Source organism: Rhododendron vialii, chromosome 1a (assembly GCF_030253575.1).
Source record: "Rhododendron vialii isolate Sample 1 chromosome 1a, ASM3025357v1".
NCBI classification, from domain to species: domain Eukaryota; kingdom Viridiplantae; phylum Streptophyta; class Magnoliopsida; order Ericales; family Ericaceae; genus Rhododendron; species Rhododendron vialii.
This window is the reverse complement of record NC_080557.1, coordinates 32450424-32468248: the sequence shown is the minus strand read 5'-3', so window position 1 is coordinate 32468248 and position 17825 is coordinate 32450424.

Below are 17825 nucleotides of genomic sequence, written 5' to 3'. Positions count from 1 at the left end.
TTCAGGATCAAGCGGAGCATCCCGAAGATGACATTGAGCAATAGATCGAAGAATTTGCCAACGCTGGAGGAGAGACCCCAACACATACCCGTGATGCTACGACGGAATGTTCACCTGTCCAGGACCCAGCTAATGAACCCATAATCTTGGAGGAGAATCCAGTCGAAGATGGTGCCGATACTGAGATCAACACTGACGTTCCAGAGGTCCAGAATGTGGACTGATTTGGTAAGTATATGAACTGTTTGAGTTTGCTTGCTGGTCCTGCGTGACCGTAAGCATATTTTGGCCCTGTGAGGCACCGGAACTATCAATACTTTGTTAACACAGGTATTCGGCCCTTCGTGGCATAATTATACATTTGCTCGGCTCCCCTCGTTGTTGCATCTGTTCGGATGCAAATTAGTTTAATCTAAGTATTTCGTACTTTGATCATTTTAATCATATGTTTTGCTTGTTTGCATAAGTGTTTCGTACTTTAGCAAATCCTACAAACATGATTTCTTGTACTGAATTTAAGTTTCACGTACTTAAAAACTTTCTAAGTTTCTCGTATTCTGAATGAACTTGTGCAATCTTGAAATACTCGTGTTTGTACTTTCTGCAAGTGTTTAAGCATGCTATCGTACTTGAATACCTCTAAGTTTCTCGTACTTGAATGCTTCTAAGTTTCTCGTACTAAAAATAGTTGCAACAGACTATTTTACAAACAATCATACAAGTGTTTTCATACTTAAAAAAGACGTTCAAGTGTATTCATACTTGTTTTAACTTTTAAGTATCACGTACTTAAAAAAGACGTACAAGTGTATTCATACTTGTATTCATACTTGTTTTAACTTTTAAGTATCACGTACTTAAAAAAGACGTACAAGTGTATTCATACTTGTTTTAACTTTTAAGTATCACGTACTTAAAAAAGATGTACAAGTGTATTCATACTTGTTTAGTTTCACATACTTACGTGTATAAATGCCCGTTCCCTGCTCCCCAATACGAATGAGGGAAACCAAGCCCGTAGTTCGTATTTTGAAAACAAATACCAAGAACACAATATTTTATACTGCAAAAAGTGATTTTATTCATAATCTGAAAAACTCAAGAGGGCGTTTATTCGTACCCCTTGCAACAAAAATAACAAAACTAGAACAAGGGAATTATATTCGTAATTCCCACACAAATCTAAAATAGAACTTAATGCTTCTAAACAAAGAATTTTCGTAGATTGTAGACATTCTAAGGCCTCGAAATTGGATTACCATCCAGATTTGCCAATCGATAGGCCCCTATGCCTACAATCTCAGTCACTCGATACGGGCCTTCCCAGTTGGCCCCCAGCTTGCCTTCGTTGGCCACCTTGGTGTTACCGAGCACCTTCCGAAGTACGAGGTGCCCAACACCAAACTTTCGTGGGTGAACGTGTTTGTTATAGCTTTTCATCAGCTGTTCCTGGTAAGAAGCCAGATGCACCAGGGCCCTTTCCCTTCTTTCTTCGGCGAGATCAAGCTCAATCTTGAGGGCTCTGTCATTGCCTCCACTTTCAACCAAAATGGTCCTGTTGGTCGGCAGACCTACTTCCAGAGGTATGACAGCCTCTGTTCCATATGCCAATGAATAGGGGGTCTCTCCCGTAGACCTCCTAGGTGTTGTTCGGTGAGCCCACAGCACTAAAGGTAATTCGTCAGGCCACTTCCCTTTGGCTTTGTCTAGCCTTTTCTTGATCCCATCAAGGATAGTTTTATTAGATGCATCTGCCTGCCCATTACTCTGAGGGTAGGCTGGGGTGGAATAATAATTTCGTATTCCATACTGGACACAAAAAGCCTTGAATTTCTTCTGAAATTGGGATCCATTATCTGTAATCAACGAGTAAGGGACTCCGAAACGAGTGATGATGCTCTTCCACACAAACCTTTCTATCATGGGTTCAGTGATTTTGGCCAGTGGTTCTGCCTCAATCCACTTAGTAAAATAGTCAGTTGCTACCAGCAGGAATTTTCGATTCCCAGTTGCTTTGTGTAGTGGACCCACGATGTCCATCCCCCATTGAGCAAACGGCCAGGGACTTGTCAAAGGCACCAGATCCTTGGCGGGTGTTCGAATCATTGGTGAGAATTTCTAACACTTTTCACAAATCTTCACATATACCTTTGCATTTTCTTGCATGTGTGGCCACCAGTAGCCTTGGGTAATTGCTCGGTGGGCAATGGATCTGCCTCCAGCATGGCTCCCACATGTTCCCTCGTGGATTTCATGAAGAAACTTCTGTAACATCTCAGGATGTACGCATAGCAAATATGGGCCTGTAAAGGATTTCCTGTATAACTTACCCTCTGGGGACAGCCAAAACCTAGCAGATTTGATCCTTATCTTGTGAGCCTCCTTTTTGTCAGAAGGGAGTATCTCATCTCGTAAGAACTCCATGATTGGGTCCATCCAACTTGGTCCTTGGTTCACGTCCAAGACCAAGTCTACACTCCTCCCAATGCTCGGCTCATTCAGATATTCTACTGCCACCTTCCTTTTGAACTCAGTTGGTATAGCTGCAGCCAACCAAGCTAATGAATCTGCATGAGCATTCTGTCCAGAACTTATCTGTTCAATATATACCCTTTCGAAGGTATCAAGCAAGTCCTTGGCTGCCTGTACGTAGGCCACCATCTTTTCATTTCGAGTTTCATATTCGTCGGACAGCTGATTGACCACAAGCTGTGAATCACAATACACCCTAACCCGTTCTGCTATTAGGGTTTTCGCACTCCTTAATCCAGCCAAGAGTGCCTCATACTCTGCCACATTATTCGATGCACTAAATCCGAGCCGAATAGATAGTTCAATTAGCACTCCGTCAGGAGGAAAAAGGACAACCCCAATTCCTGCACCAGTATTACATGCTGATCCGTCAACGAATAACTTCCATTCCATAGGGTCTTGTTCGGCTGGGGATTGAATCTTCTCAGGTGATGTCTTAGTCGCCTGCTCCTTTCTCGTAGGAGGCAGGGGCGCCATTGTAGGAGAAAACTCCGCCACAAAATCAGCCAACACTTGGCCTTTGATTGCCGTGCGTGGCTGATAATCAATATCATACTGGCTCAACTCGGCAGACCATGTCAAGATCCTTCCCGAGAAGTCTGCTTTCCATAGCAGTGATTTCAATGGAAACTCAGTGTAAATCACAACCTTGTGGCTTTGGAAGTAGTGTGGCAATTTCCTTGTGGCTGTCTAAAGTGCCAGGACAAGTTTTTCTAAAGGCAGATATCTCGTCTCTGCATCCAGCAATGTCTTGCTAACATAATAAATAGGGATTTGTTCGATTCCAAAATCCCTCAACAGGACAGCACTTACTACATGTTTAGAAACAGCTAAGTGCAAAACTAAAGACTCACCTGGCTGTGGAGTTGACAAAAGTGGGGGCTCGGCCAGATACTTCTTCAGGTCTTGGAAGGCCTGTTCACATTCTGCTCCCCATTCAAATCCCTCCCTCTTTTTCAGCAATTGAAAAAAGGGTCTGCACTTCTCACTTGACCTGCTGATGAATCTATTAAGTGCTGCAGCCAGTCCAGTCAACCTTTGGACTTCCTTGGTGGTTTTTGGGCTCTGAAGCCTTTATAGGGAAGCAATTTGATCGGGGTTTGCCTCAATCCCTCTCATGGTCACCAAATGGCCCAGGAACTTTCCTGAACCAACTCCAAACGAGCATTTCGAGGCGTTGAGTTTCAGTTTGTACTTCCTCAGGATTTCGAAAACTTCTTTTAAATCAGCTATATGCCCTCCTTTATCTTGACTCTTTACCACCATATCATCTATGTAAACTTCCATAGTCTTTCCAAGCAACTTTTTGAACATGTAGGTTGCAAGTCTTTGGTATGTTGCCCCAGCATTTTTTAGCCCAAACGGCATAACACTATAGCAGTACAACCCTCGTGGTGTGATAAACGAAGTCTTCTCTTGATCAGGTCCAAACATAGCAATCTGATGATATCCTCGATATGCATCGAGAAAACTCATTCGCTCGTAACCAACGGTTGCGTCAACCAATTGGTCAATCCTTGGAAGAGGAAAGCTATCTTTTGGACACGCCTTGTTTAGGTCTGTGAAGTCTACACAGACACGCCACTTCCCATTCTTTTTCTTTACCACAACGGTGTTAGATAACCATTCTGGATAGTAGACTTCACGTATTGCTTTAGCCTCCAGTAAACGATCGACCTCTTCGATTACTGCATCTACATGCTACACGGCTGCCCTCCATTTTTTCTGAATGATCGGTTTATGCTGAGGATCAATGTTTAAATGATGACAGATCACACCTGCATCTACTCCGGGCATTTCCTCTGGTACCCATGCAAATACATCAACGTATTCCTTCAGAAATCTTATTGATTCAGCTTTTTCGTCCGCTGGTAGTGATTCCCCTATTAAGAAATATCTTTCTGGATCAGTTTCGTTGATCTGAATTTTCTCCAAGCCTTCAACCACTTTTTCAGCCGGACTTCTTCCAACATCCTCGATAGTTGGTTGATCTGGTACTTCTAATGTATGAACTTGGTGGACCTTTGGGGCTCTTTTAATAATGGAAATCAAACATTATTGTGCCACTTTTTGATTGCCTCTAAGTACCTCAACCCCATTCGATCCTGGGAACTTCACCATCTGGTGATAAGTCGAGGAGACTGCTCTCATCTTGTGCAACCATGTCCTCCCTATAATCACGTTATAGGAAGAAGGAACATCGACAACTAAAAAATCTGTCCTCAACACCACTGATCCAGCCCGAACAAGTAGTGTTACCTTTCCAAGAGGCCAGACTGCTCCTGCACCGAACCCAATCAGAGGCGTTGTAGATTGCTCTAAGTTAGTTTGGGCCAGCCCTAGTTTCTTGAATGCATCGTAGTACATCACCTTGTACAACTTCCTGAGTCCACTAGAATCCTCTGAATGTCATATTCCCCAACTCGTAGGGTTACGACCAAAGCATCGTTGTGGGGTATTTGGACTTCTCCCAGATCATCATCTGTGAATGCTATGCTTTCTTTGCATACATCACTTTCTCGCCCTCTCTTGTTTCCCAGTCGCATCACATGCTGATCGTGCTTGACTTGCCTTTGTAACAGCCTAACCTCATTTCTCGTATAAGGTGTGGCCAACCCATGTATCATATGGATTACTCCTTTAGGGTTTTGCTCGTAACCCAGTTCCATAGCTTTCCCTTTTTCCTTTGAATCCTCCTGGATAAATTCCTTGAGATAGCCCGAGAGACCAAATCATCAAGGTGTCTTTTGTACATCTCACAGTCCTTAGTCATATGGCCCCAATCTTTATGGTAACTGCAGTGCTGATTCGTAGCACGTTTTGCATCCTTGTCTCCGCCTAGACTTGGGGACCATTTAAAATATGGCTGATTCTTTATTCGATAAAGAATCCTGTAAATTGGTTCCTTCCAAACCGTAGTGATGGAAAAGAAAGATTTGGGGTCAGGAGCTTGCTTATCCTTGTACGGCTCTCTCTTAGCCTACCCATACTCCCTTCTCTCTCTATAAGTCTTGGGCTCTGGCCTATCCACCTTTTTGACAGGTGCCTTCGGCTGCTCAGCAACAGTCCTGCCATCCTCACGGAGTATGTCATCCTTCATTCTAGCGTGTTGCTCTATCCGTTCCATCAATTTAGCCAATGTGGCTACCGGATGTTTATTCAATGAGCGACGCAACTCTCCCCGAATAGGCAAACCAGTCTTGAAGGTGGCAATTGCATACTCCTCACTGCAGCTTTCAATCTCATTGAAAGTTTCCCAGTACTTCTTTGCATAATCCCTGATCTGCTCGTTCTCCTCCTGTTTCATGGTGGAAAGACTTTCAAAGGTCTTTGGGGCTTTTCTGCTTTTCAAGAACCGAGCAGTGAATTCCTCGGCCAACTGCCTCCATCCTCGTATGGATCGTGGGGCCAGTTTATGAAACCAGGATAAAGCCACCTTGCCAAGACTGGAGGGGAACATCTTGCATAAGATGGCATCATCCCCTTCATGCATAAACATAGCCTGTTGATAATGCTGTATATGAGCCACGGGATCTGTATTTGTCTCGTAAAGTACGAACGTACCGTGTTTCATTCTACCCGGCAACCTAGCCTCTTGTAGCCTCTTTGTAAAGGGGGAGGCTGCACTATTACTTAGGGCCTTACGTGCTGCTTCTCGTGCAGTCACTGTCCCATCCTCAAGCTCCTTTGACTTGTGAGCCGTAGCCTTGATCCAATCAGCATCAGGTCTCTCGTAGCTATCTCGATGGTGTTTCCTTGTTTCCTCCACTTCGAGGGTGGAACTTCAGTCTCTGCTCCTCCTCTTTTGCGAAGAAGCCCTTCTCTCCGGTGTTCGGCTTTTACTTCTGCTCCTCCTTTTTCGTGGAGAAGCTTCGTATCGCCCTTTGTTAGGACTCCTGCTTGCTTTTCTCCGTGAATGAGTTTGCTTATGGATTACCAGAGTCCGTCCGTCCCTCTGGAAATTCCTACGAGAGAGTCCAGAATCTTCTGGGTGCTCTCGTACCCGCTGCAATTCTTGTATCTCATACTCTCATTTTCTAATCAAACGAGCGTACTCCTCGATTTCATTTCTCTTTTTGTCGAGGACATCATTATCATTGTGTATACTTCTTGAATGGGTGACTGACTCTTCTCTTCGATGAGACTTACTCCTTCTCGTGGAGCCAGTAGCAGCTTTATCTCCTTTTTCTCTGGAGTTATCCCCGTTATGTCTACCAGTGGGCTTCCTTGGAGCACCTGGTGGGGATTTATCTCTTCCCCACCCAACTGGTCCTTTGGACTAAACGGAGTAACTAGATCTTCTTCCATCATGATTATTTTTCTGAAAAATTGTTCGTATTCCCACAAACGGCGCCAATTGTAGGGGGATGAAAACAATTGATGCTTCGGACCAACTTGGATTGCAACGGCTTATTCGTGCCTTTTCACCGGAACCTTAATTCGTCGTCGAAACCCTAATCTGCAAAATAGATAGGGGGTGAGTGCACCTTTGCCTCTCGTGGCAAAGGCCCTCCGATGCCAAAGTTAGTATCACGTACTACCAATCAGACCCTATTTATCAGTAGGAAAGCAATAAGAATGCAATGTATTGCGTACCTTTTTCCTCTAGGTTTACCTCATATTTATAGATTTGTGTATGCTTGTTGCCCAAGCATCCCTGTTTCCATAGGATTCCCAACTCGTATAGAAAAACCAGGATATCAAGGATTCTCGTTTCCTTTATCAGTTTATTAGAAAAGAGTCCTTTTAGGATTCTTTTCCATTACTGGCCGAACATCCCATTCTCGTTGGGTATCTTTTGCAGATCCTATATACTCGGGATCTCATTCCTTTACTGAATATTACTGTCTCCGGAACCTTCTAGAGCGTCCCTGCCGCCTCACGAATTCAGGGCAACCTTTTTCTCTGTTCGGCTATCTCATTGCCGAACAGTCCACATGGACCAATGACTTTACATGCATCTGGTCCTCATTGTGTACCTGGACAAATGACTTCACATGTCTTTTGTCTTTATCAGCCGAACAGACTGCATGGGTCAATGACTTCCCATATTTTTGGTCCATATCGCCGTTCACCATACTGCCCGGCGATAACTCCTGTCATACTTACCACGTGCTCCCAAATACCACGTGTTCGGCTATAAAATGTATCTGTTCGGGAATACCTCCCTACACAATTGATCTTGTACCTCGACACATTGCACTTTGGACATCTATCTAGTGTTGCATTTTCATTCCTAAAGAGTATACAATCATTTATGCAGGCATCGATGAGCTCGTATGACAAGCCTAAGCCAGTCAATAACTTCCTTGCCTCGTATATGTTCTTGGGAACTAAATTACCTTCTGGTAAAAGTTTAATCTGGAACTTCAAGAACATATCAAGCGATTTATTGGTCCAATGGTTTGTTACCTTCATATTAAATACCTCAATAACAAACTTCAACAGAGTATAATCTTTGCTACTTGGGTATATCTCGCGTTGGGAATCATTCAAAAGTTTATCAAAGTTCTGCACTTCCTCATGTTAGGGCGAAAAAGAATGAGATAAAGATCTTGCTCTTGTGGCGAGATAAAAGAGAAATGACCTCAACCTTCTAGCGGGATAAAAAACTTTAGCGCGAAAAAAAGTGAGATAAATGATCTCACTCTTGTGGCGAGATAAAAAGCCTACCTATTTGGCGTAGTCTAAATTTTCACATGGGCGGGCTGGTACTCATTTAGGCAGACTTTGAAAAGTTATGTGAGAAAAACGACGTCGCTTAAGAACTTTCAAAGTTCTTTTTTTTCTTTTTTACAAAAGGTAAGAAGATAAACCCTAATTACACCCATCCCAAAAAATCTTTACGTTTCATCTTCATCTTCACGACCAAAAAGATCGAGAGAGAGAGAGAGAGAGAGAGAGAGAGAAGGCAAATCCTACAACTGGGTTCCACCAGTGCCCAGTTGTTTTTTCGACGACGGGCGGACTGTTCCACTAGTGCCCGATTTTCATGTGGGCGAGCCGTGATCTTTATGGTTTACTGTAGTAGTGAAATTTAGTAATTTCGGATGTCTTCCAAGTATACGTTTGACACATTAGGTAAAAAAGCAATTATATTATTCTGGCTTAGCCTTATCTGAAAAGGATTAAAATCCAATTGAGAAGCCACCATTGCAATTGAAATTCAATATAAGCACAAAATCCATGTGAAATAATTAGTTTATAAAATAAAATTCTAAAGTTTGTCCATAATGTTACAATCTGCAGGTTGTGATAATTTTCATAGAAATACAAAGCGCACACTACTAAATTTACTAGCTAAAACTAAATTTTTCGCCCCAAGAAAATCTTTTGGTGACCAATAACTAATTTTGATTGGCAAAAGATCTGTTTTCATATTTTTAAAAATTTTTAAACAATGTTTATATATGTATTTTTTATATATTTTAATATCATGTTAATTGCATTTAAAAAAATTCAGCAAATTTTAAGGAAAAAAGAAAGTTTTCTCACTTTAGGAAGTAAATATAAATATTTTTATTTTCCTAATGTAACAGAAGTTCTTGGCTAGCTTAGTGGTAAGGACTTGGAAAATCAACTAAGGGTGCGTGGGTTCGAAACTTGGCAATTACAAGAAAAGATGGTCTAGTAGATACAAAGAAAAGATCACACGCAATGGTTTTCCATCTCAGTTTATGGTGGCGTAATCATTTTGAACTTTCAATCACGGTTATAGACCGTGATCTAAAGTGACGTACAATCACACCCAGAAAAGAGAAATGATCACGCCCAAGAGAAACAATCACTGCTTATAACCGTGATAAAAGAGAAACGATCACACCTTTTGGCCGTGATTGTTTCTCTCTTTCAATCACGGTTTATAACCGTAATAAAAGAGAGTGACTTACAATCACACCCAAATCCATCACGGTAACAAGAGCGTGATGGAAAACTTACAATCACGGCCAATAGCTGTGATCTTTATAGTTTATTGTAGTAGTGACGTGTCACACTACGGTAGGTTAATTATGTCTCTTTGCCAAATGTTGTACCAAGTGAATAGTCGAACGACAGGTAATAATAAAAATAGCGTAGTCAACACCCCACACGACATCCGTTTCCACTAGTCACCATACACTTCAATGATATTCAGATTCTTAGTTCAATACAACCAACTTCGCCCTTAGAGTCACCTCGGCTTTTCCTGGGTCTTTTCCCTAAGTCAAACCGAAAGAGTGTCACTGTGGCTTTACCCAGGTCTATTCTCAAATCCGCAGAGTAGTAGGGTCACCACGGCTTTACACGAGTCTATTTCCTCTTTCACAGAGTAATAGGGTCACCACGGCTTTATCCGGGTCTATTCCCACATTCACAGGGCACTTGGGTCACCACGGCTTTTCCCGGGTCTATTCCCATATTCAACATATAGTCACGGTGCAAACAAATCGATACAATTTCTCAATAGAGTCAACCCTACGATGATCGTTATGAGAGTGACACCTGCATATCAATGAGTACTTCCATCATGTCCCATCTCGCATTGACCTATCTCATACCGATAATAACTCGTTACATCACCATTTTAACGTTAGTTTATTGGTTAATCGTATCATGTCATGTTTCCCATTATCATCTTCATTTCATAATCCATGTTCAAATGTCCCAATCATTCACGGATCATTCATAACGTAGCATGATCCTCATTCTAATACTCTACGATTGTCTATGTTCAAACATTTCGATACTAGGTGTCCAACATAAAGGATTACGATCAAACTCATGAACGCGTGTTACAACCTCAGGGAAGCAACCACAACGTGAGAGTCTATACGAATAGTAACAAGGATGGAATGAAACGATAGGATATGAGCTCAATAATAATGTATCTTCGAGCAAGGATCAAAGTGTTTCAAGTTCGAATCTCATTCAATATTGATATTCAACCGAAAGTATTATAATATCCAAGTTTCGCCCAACACGAAGCTATGAACGAATGAACATCTAATGACCAAAGGAATACATATTTCGATGTTAAGAAGTTGTTCGGAGGTGTTGAGAAGGTGTTAAAAGTGATGGGGGATCAACACAATCGACGAATGATCAACGAAGTTCAAAACAGTTTTCTAAGTCATTGGTACCAATACATCAAAAAGTAGGTATCAGTACCAAACCAATCCAATGAGCAATCAAAGTCAAGGTATCGATACCTCAAAAAGTTGGTATTAGTACCACTGCATTACAGTGAGTGATTTGCAGAAAATCAAAAAAGAACATAACTTCAAAATCCAACGAACTAAGGCACGATTCATGCACACAATCAACTCATAAACACATAAAGATAGTTAGATTTCCCTACCTCAATTATCAAAGCCGAACCCAAAGAGATCGATCAAGCCCTAGACTCCGAAAACTTGAACCAAGCTAAATACGTCTTTTCAAGCTAAACTCACTGGGATACGACTCAATAACGTGAATGGATGAAGGATTGAAGATTATTTGCCATGGGTTTTGAGTGAAGGTTGGAGTTTTGAGTGTTGGAGAGGGAGAAAGAGTGTGTGCCAAGAGAGGGGGAGAGATCGGGAGATGGAGAGAGAGTGTAAGGAGTAAAATACTCCTCTACACACACACCCACACATATATATACCAATATAAACATATATTGCACATGCACCCTCCTACAAACAATTTTATCACATTAACCCCAACTCATTTAAGCTTAACAAATTCCATATTTTCCTCATTTATAATATCGAATATACCTTTTAATAATTTCTGAAATTACGGGTCCTTACATGGATAGCTATTTGGTTGTGTGATTGGTTACTCAAATGGATAGCAAACATTTGTAAATGGGGCTGATAGTAAATGATGTGGTTCCAAGATCCATGGGGCAGATTACTTGGCCTTCAGTCAGCAGTTTTCTTCTTTCAATTGTATTTAAGTAATTCTCCTCCCTCTAGTTTGATGGTTTGGAAACATTTGTTTAGGTCACGTTGATCAATTGTAGCATCTAGGCCATCTAGATTAATTTTATTTCCTTTTTTTGTTTACCTCATGGGGTATGCCCTTGATGAATTGGTCTCAAGCGTCTTAAAGCCTGCCATATGAATCCAAGTGATGGCATCAATTGTAGTCGCTTGGCTTAGGTTAGTGCTCATTTTGTCAGTTAGTTTTCTATCCCTCTTTCTAGATGGATTTGAAACTAATGTTGTCTATCTCTATTTAGCCACTTGGCGCATGCCTGATAATTTTCTTTACTTTTCTTTTTTTCCTTTTATTTCATCCTAGGTATGCCCCCTTATAGGCTGTATATCCGATTAACCTTTTTTTCTATTTCAAGCTAAATTACCCAGAAAAAAACTTGGCAACCTTATAAACTATGTTTTTAATGCCCGAATAATTTTTTTTAAACTCTTTATACTCCTAAGATAAGATATTGTAAACCTCAACATATTTTATTTATTAAATTATTTATACCTAATTACTATACTTTCGGTAATATCTTTATTTAAAGTAACCAAGCGACCCTCCGGACCCAATTTTTGATACTAGAGCATGTTACGTAGGATCGTTAGGACTCCTATTAAGGTCATGTTAAATATTTTAATATTTTATCTATTTAATGTATTTAATATAGCCATTAATCAATCTAATTTCATAAATAAACTAATACAAGCCTAGACTTACTAGTAATTGAACAAAATTATTTTTCTTTATTAATAAAGATTTCCGCTATTAAATTTAACTTCTTGGCCAAACAAGATTAAGGACAATGGTCCATTCATAAAAGTTACATGATTTCTACGCTTATTATGTATTTCATTTATCATTTTGAATATTTGTATATTGCTCATACTCTTGATTTATATGCTAGATTTGACCCTAGAGACATGGGTTGGTTTGCGAATAGCATTCACCTAGACATTGCTAGGTAAAGGTTAAATTGGAAAGAAGTGATGGTAGAGGTTGCCTGTAGGTAGGTTTTTGATATGTGAATTGAGATGGGTGCTAGGAGGGGCTGAGTCTCCAAACTGGAGGGAGTCTAGTGGTGATTAAGATAGGCGAACCCTAGTTATGTCATGGCATGTCAAGCTTTCCTTTTGTTTGTAGTTATTAGGATGCATGCTTGGTATATAACTTAGGTGTATTCGTGAGAGCAAAAGGAAGTAATCTCATGGGACAGGGCATGACTATCGGTTGGGGAGGAAGGATCTCATGAATGAGATCTTAGATCACATGTCAGGCTAATGGATAGTAATAAATCGGTTTATGTAAGAAATTTTTGTTTTACTCTTGCGCATCGATATTACATTATTTACTTTTAGCTGTAAAGTAAGAGGGATAGTTGGGTTGGATTATTCTACTGAGTGAATTATCACTCACGGATACGTCTATAGCTTGGTAAATCAATTGCTTAAGTGAATCAAATTTATGAAACTTAGTGTGTGGCCCGTGATTCGTCGAGCTACAACCCTCCTTCGTCAGTTTGTGAGTTTCCTGCCTTCTTCCCGAGTCCTGCACAATGAACGCACCACTAAGACCTGGCCGGGGTTGCCCGGCAAGGCCCTCCGGCGAGAGGATGAGAATATGCAGAGGATCAAGTGAGAAGTTAGGGTTTTCAGATAGTGTAGAGTGTGTACCTTCCAAAGTAATCATCCTTCAGTATTTATAGAGTCTCCCCGACTTGCTCTCCAAGTATCGTCATGTGCCTTGCACGAGCCAGATGGCGTCATCGTGACCTCACAGAATAGATCCGATAACCATTTTGGGGTGAGCTGGCACCTTTCATGTGCGCTCATCATTATCCTCTAACATAACCACTTTTGTCACGTGAAGGGCCACGAGGCCCGGCGGGTGGCCGAGCCTCGTATTTAACCGAACCCAATTCCCGGCCGAACCTGGTATACGGCCGAGCCCGATGGGCGGCATATGCGAGGAATACATTGACAAGTACGCCACCGATAGTGGCCGAGCTTGAATTACGTACGGCGCCGGAGCTTCCTGAAGAATCTTCCCAACAGATGAGTCTCGGCCAGTAGCCGAACCCAGTTCAGGCACGTTAGTGGCGGCCAGCTGTGGGTGGTTGCGTTCGGTCCGCTACAATAGCCCCTTAATCTCCGCCGTCGCCGAGCGCGTGGTGGAGAATGATATTTTGAGCTTTGGCCGAACCTGCCTTTTGCTGAGTGGAGCCTGCAGCAAATTGGGTTTCTTGGCCGAGCCTCGTTGATTTTTCAACAACTGCCATAGATAAGCCTAAATGTGAGTGCGCCAGGTGTCCCTCTCTGGTTGGGTACGGCTGATGCAAGGACGAGTGGCACGTGTGAAGCTCTGCAAGGTTGTCCCATTATTGCCACGTGTCTAGACTTGATTGGTCCTTGGTTCGGCGATGCAGAGATGAGCGGGAATTTTGAATCCCAAACCCTACGCCTATATAAGGATGAAGAGAGGAGAGAGACAGGTTACGCATTCTCTCTCTCTCTAGAACGCCATTGCCAGAGCTCCCGTTTCTCCTTTCAGCCTTGATTTTTCGTTGGTCCTCCACTGAATCTTCAAAAAATCCCCAGGTATGCATTCGATCATTGTTTGTCTTCATTTTTATAATTTTACACGTTATTTCTCTTTGATCTTTGGCTTTCTTTGAGATCTTTTGTTCTGTGTGAACAGTACGTTGCTGGGGATGAACCGTCTGTTCATCTTCAGCTTCAACCTGTTCTTCCGAGCCCCAGTTTCAACGCTGGGGGCTTGGCCGACAACGGTGTCTGCCGAGCCTGATGGCTTTGCTTAATTACGTTTTCCCAGGCTTGAGTCTTGATGGGATATGGGATGGGCCTAGTAGGTTAGCCGAGAGAAGTGAGATCCTTACCATCTGGCCGTCGACGAGGTTCATCATCATCCTTTCCTTTATTTTGTTAGGTCTGGCTCACCCAATCATTGTCATCTCTTTCGACTCTGAAAGCTCGGGAAATGGCTCTGGACACTTAGTCATCCGAGAGTATTCGGATAGGCGCAAGAGCCGACGCCAGATTTCTTCAATTGCCTCGAATATGTCGTCCGACTCTGGTGACTCAAACGCCGAACGCGTCTATGAGTACGACGGGGATGGGTTCAACACCGACCCAGAAATTTCGTTTACATCGTCAACGCGTTCTGAGGCCAAGCCCCGACCCGGGGCTGAAGCAGAATCGAGATTCAATTCCCAAGCTGAAGCCACTTCTTCAATAAGATCTGGTGAAGGTGAAGTGCCTTCAGAAGATAGAGAGGTCGCCGACCAATACGTGAGGGGTCAGGTTTGTCCCCATGCCCATTTTTTCAGCGGAGAACCCGGTGAGTATGAGAGATTCTGCCGAGACTATAATATCCCTGATGACGTTGTCATCAGCCAGGTTGCAAGCAATCATATTCGAGATATGAGGGAACACCATCCCAAGCATATCACGGTTCCTCTGATGGCAATATGCGAGGCTGGACTTCGGTTTCCACTCCATCCATTCTTGAGGGAGCTTTTGGCTCGGTTCAGCCTAGTCCCCCACTACTTCACGATTAATAGTTATGGGATCGTGATGACGGTGATTGCTCTGAAAGAGCTCCATAACTTGGATTTTACCGTGGCTGACCTCTTTCACACGTACATAATGTCCAGGCACGGCCAAACCGAGCGTCGATACTTATCTACTCGTCGGGGCAAGACCCCCCTTGTGGATGGTCTGCTTGATACTGATAAATGGGTGAATTTTTATGTCGAAGTAAACGGCAATTATGAGTTTGGCGACCAAACTAACCGTCGATATGCTGTGCCGAAGATAAAAGACTTTCGAGGTAGAGCTTCTTCAATTTGGTTCTCTGTCGAGCCTTTTTGCTCTTGTATCCTCTCCCTTTTAAATAACGTTTGTTTCCTTTGTTTTGTTTGCAGATCATCGGTCTATAACAAAAACTCAGCAGTCTTTGGCCGTCGAAAAGCACATAGAGATTTTGCTTTCTCAAGCTGTCAGAGACACGCCGACGCTGCTTAGTTACGACCCATCTTACAGAGGTAAACTCAAAAGAAGGGAGGAGGTTGGTGGGCCGAGCAAAAAGGCAGAAGTTTCCAAGAATGGTGGATTTTCAAGGGCATAGGGACGTCAGAGGAAGAGGGGGGATAAAAAGTAGAAGGAGCCGAGAGTGAAATTTCCTACGTTTAGGAAGCCGGCAGAGTTTTGGTTCCAAGAAAGTCATCAATCCGAGCATTCGGGTGTGAACATTCCCCTTCAAACACTCATACCCGAGCTTACTAGTCAGATGGGAAGAAGAAACGTCGTTCGTGTCAACATTAGAGACAGCGCTGCGGTTCGGCAGAAAGAGTCAGATGTGGCCGAACCCGTGGAGAAGAGACAAAAGATTACTCATGACTTTTTCCCATCTAAGCCGTCGACACCTTATCCGAGTGATAAGGATAGAATCGAGTCTTCAGCCGCGGGTGGTTTGAGGGCGGTCGAGAAGTCATTGGGTTCGACTGGGCCGGTTGCTATTCCGGAGTTTGCTCCCTCTTACGCCCTGGCCGAGGGCAGGGTCGTTAATGTGGAAGATTCGATGAAGATGGAGCCTGGATTGGCCGTGGCAATGCTCCAAGGATTGGCTCTTCCGCGTGATATGCAGAAGGTTCCTGATGACCTTCAGCCGAGCTTGGTACATGCAAGCGCTTACCTCGTTCAGGTTTGTCCGAACATGTTTAATTCCCTTTTGTACCGTACTCGTTTAAGCTCATTCTCGAATCTGTTTGTAGGTTTCGACTTTCTTATGTATATCACATTTTTATTCTCAGGCTGGGCAAGCTTTACTCAGGGCTTCGAATAAGGCCGAGCTTGTTTCTGCAGAGAGGTCCCGTTATCGTGACGACCTCAAGACTGAGCGAGATAAAGTGAATTCTTTGAAGACAAGCTTGAAGGTGGCTAAAGCTCGCGCAGCCGAGCTCAAAAATGAAAAGGCGGTGTTTGAGGAAAGGGTTAAGAAGGCCGAGCGTGAGCTTGGGAAGGTGCTGAGAAGGGAGAAGAGGAAAATGAAAGAAGTGGACGGGAAAGCGTATCAGGCCGGGTTCGACCGAGCGGGTGCCGAGTACGTGAGGGAGGCTCGGTCAATGGTAAATGATGAAATTAAGATGAGAATCCCCATCTCTTACCGAACGGGATACAAGGACGGCGTCAAAGCTGTGTGTGCTGTGCTGCAGCTGGAGCCTGATTTGAATTTGACCAAATCTATTCATGCGCCTGTCACACCCGAGCTTGTATTGCCGTACACTGAGGAGGAGTGCGCACCCCTCCCTCCTGAAGAATTTCCCGAGAGTGATGATGAGATAGAGGATGTTTCTGGTTATAAGGGTGAGGATGGGGCCACCAGGCAAGCTGCTGTTGATGTCGGCGACGAAATTGTTGATGAAGGTGCTGAAAAGGTGATTGGAGGTGAGGATCAGGAGCCCTTGAATGTTAAAAAAAATGATGAGGTTGGAGCTGATGCTAATTTGGCCGAAGCTGCTGATGATGCTGCTCAAGCCTGAGTAGGAGATTACCATTTTTCTTTCTTTTTGTTGTCTCTGTTGTTTTTTGAACTTGAAATTGAAATTTTGGTTGGGCTGGGCGGATTCGAGTTTGGATTTTACCGTGCCAGATGTAATAGTTTATGGGGGATTGACACCGAACGATATACTTGGCAGTATCCCCCAGTTTAGGAGTTCTCTGCAGCAACTGTTTTCTTTTGAATGAAATGTCTTTGACTTCTATGTTTGCAATGTATCAGCTTTGCCGAACTTGATTTAGTTTTCTTATGCCTTTTAAAACTTTAAGGCTTGCTTGTTCGGATGGTAGATATCTGTAGCCCCCACTTTGGTCTGGGTTCGGCTAAATATTAAAATATTGGCCAATGTAGGAATTGGTTTGTATATAGTGGAATAGTTGCCGAGCCTTGACCAAAGTACGGAGGTAAGATAGACTCGATGGGAAGCCGTTTAATCACCTGAATTTCCGTAGGGGTCCTCTAAATGTGATTGAGGCTTCGGCCAATGGTACCAGACCCTAGCCACGGTATAAGGGTCTTGAAATGTTAAATGTTTGTGGGTGGTTTGCTCATCGAATTGTGAGTATAACCGGGCGTTGGCTGACCTTTTAGTCTTGCCAAACCGAACCCAAGCCTAAATTTCAGCCGGAGTTTGTGAGTTTAGGCTTGGTGGACCATATGTCCAGTTTCTGCTTCTCTGGGCAGCGATAGTGGCCGAAGTAGGGGTATTAAAGCCGTTTTTGTGAGTGTGACCAAAGTCAACGTTTGTGTTTGGCAGAATTAGCCGA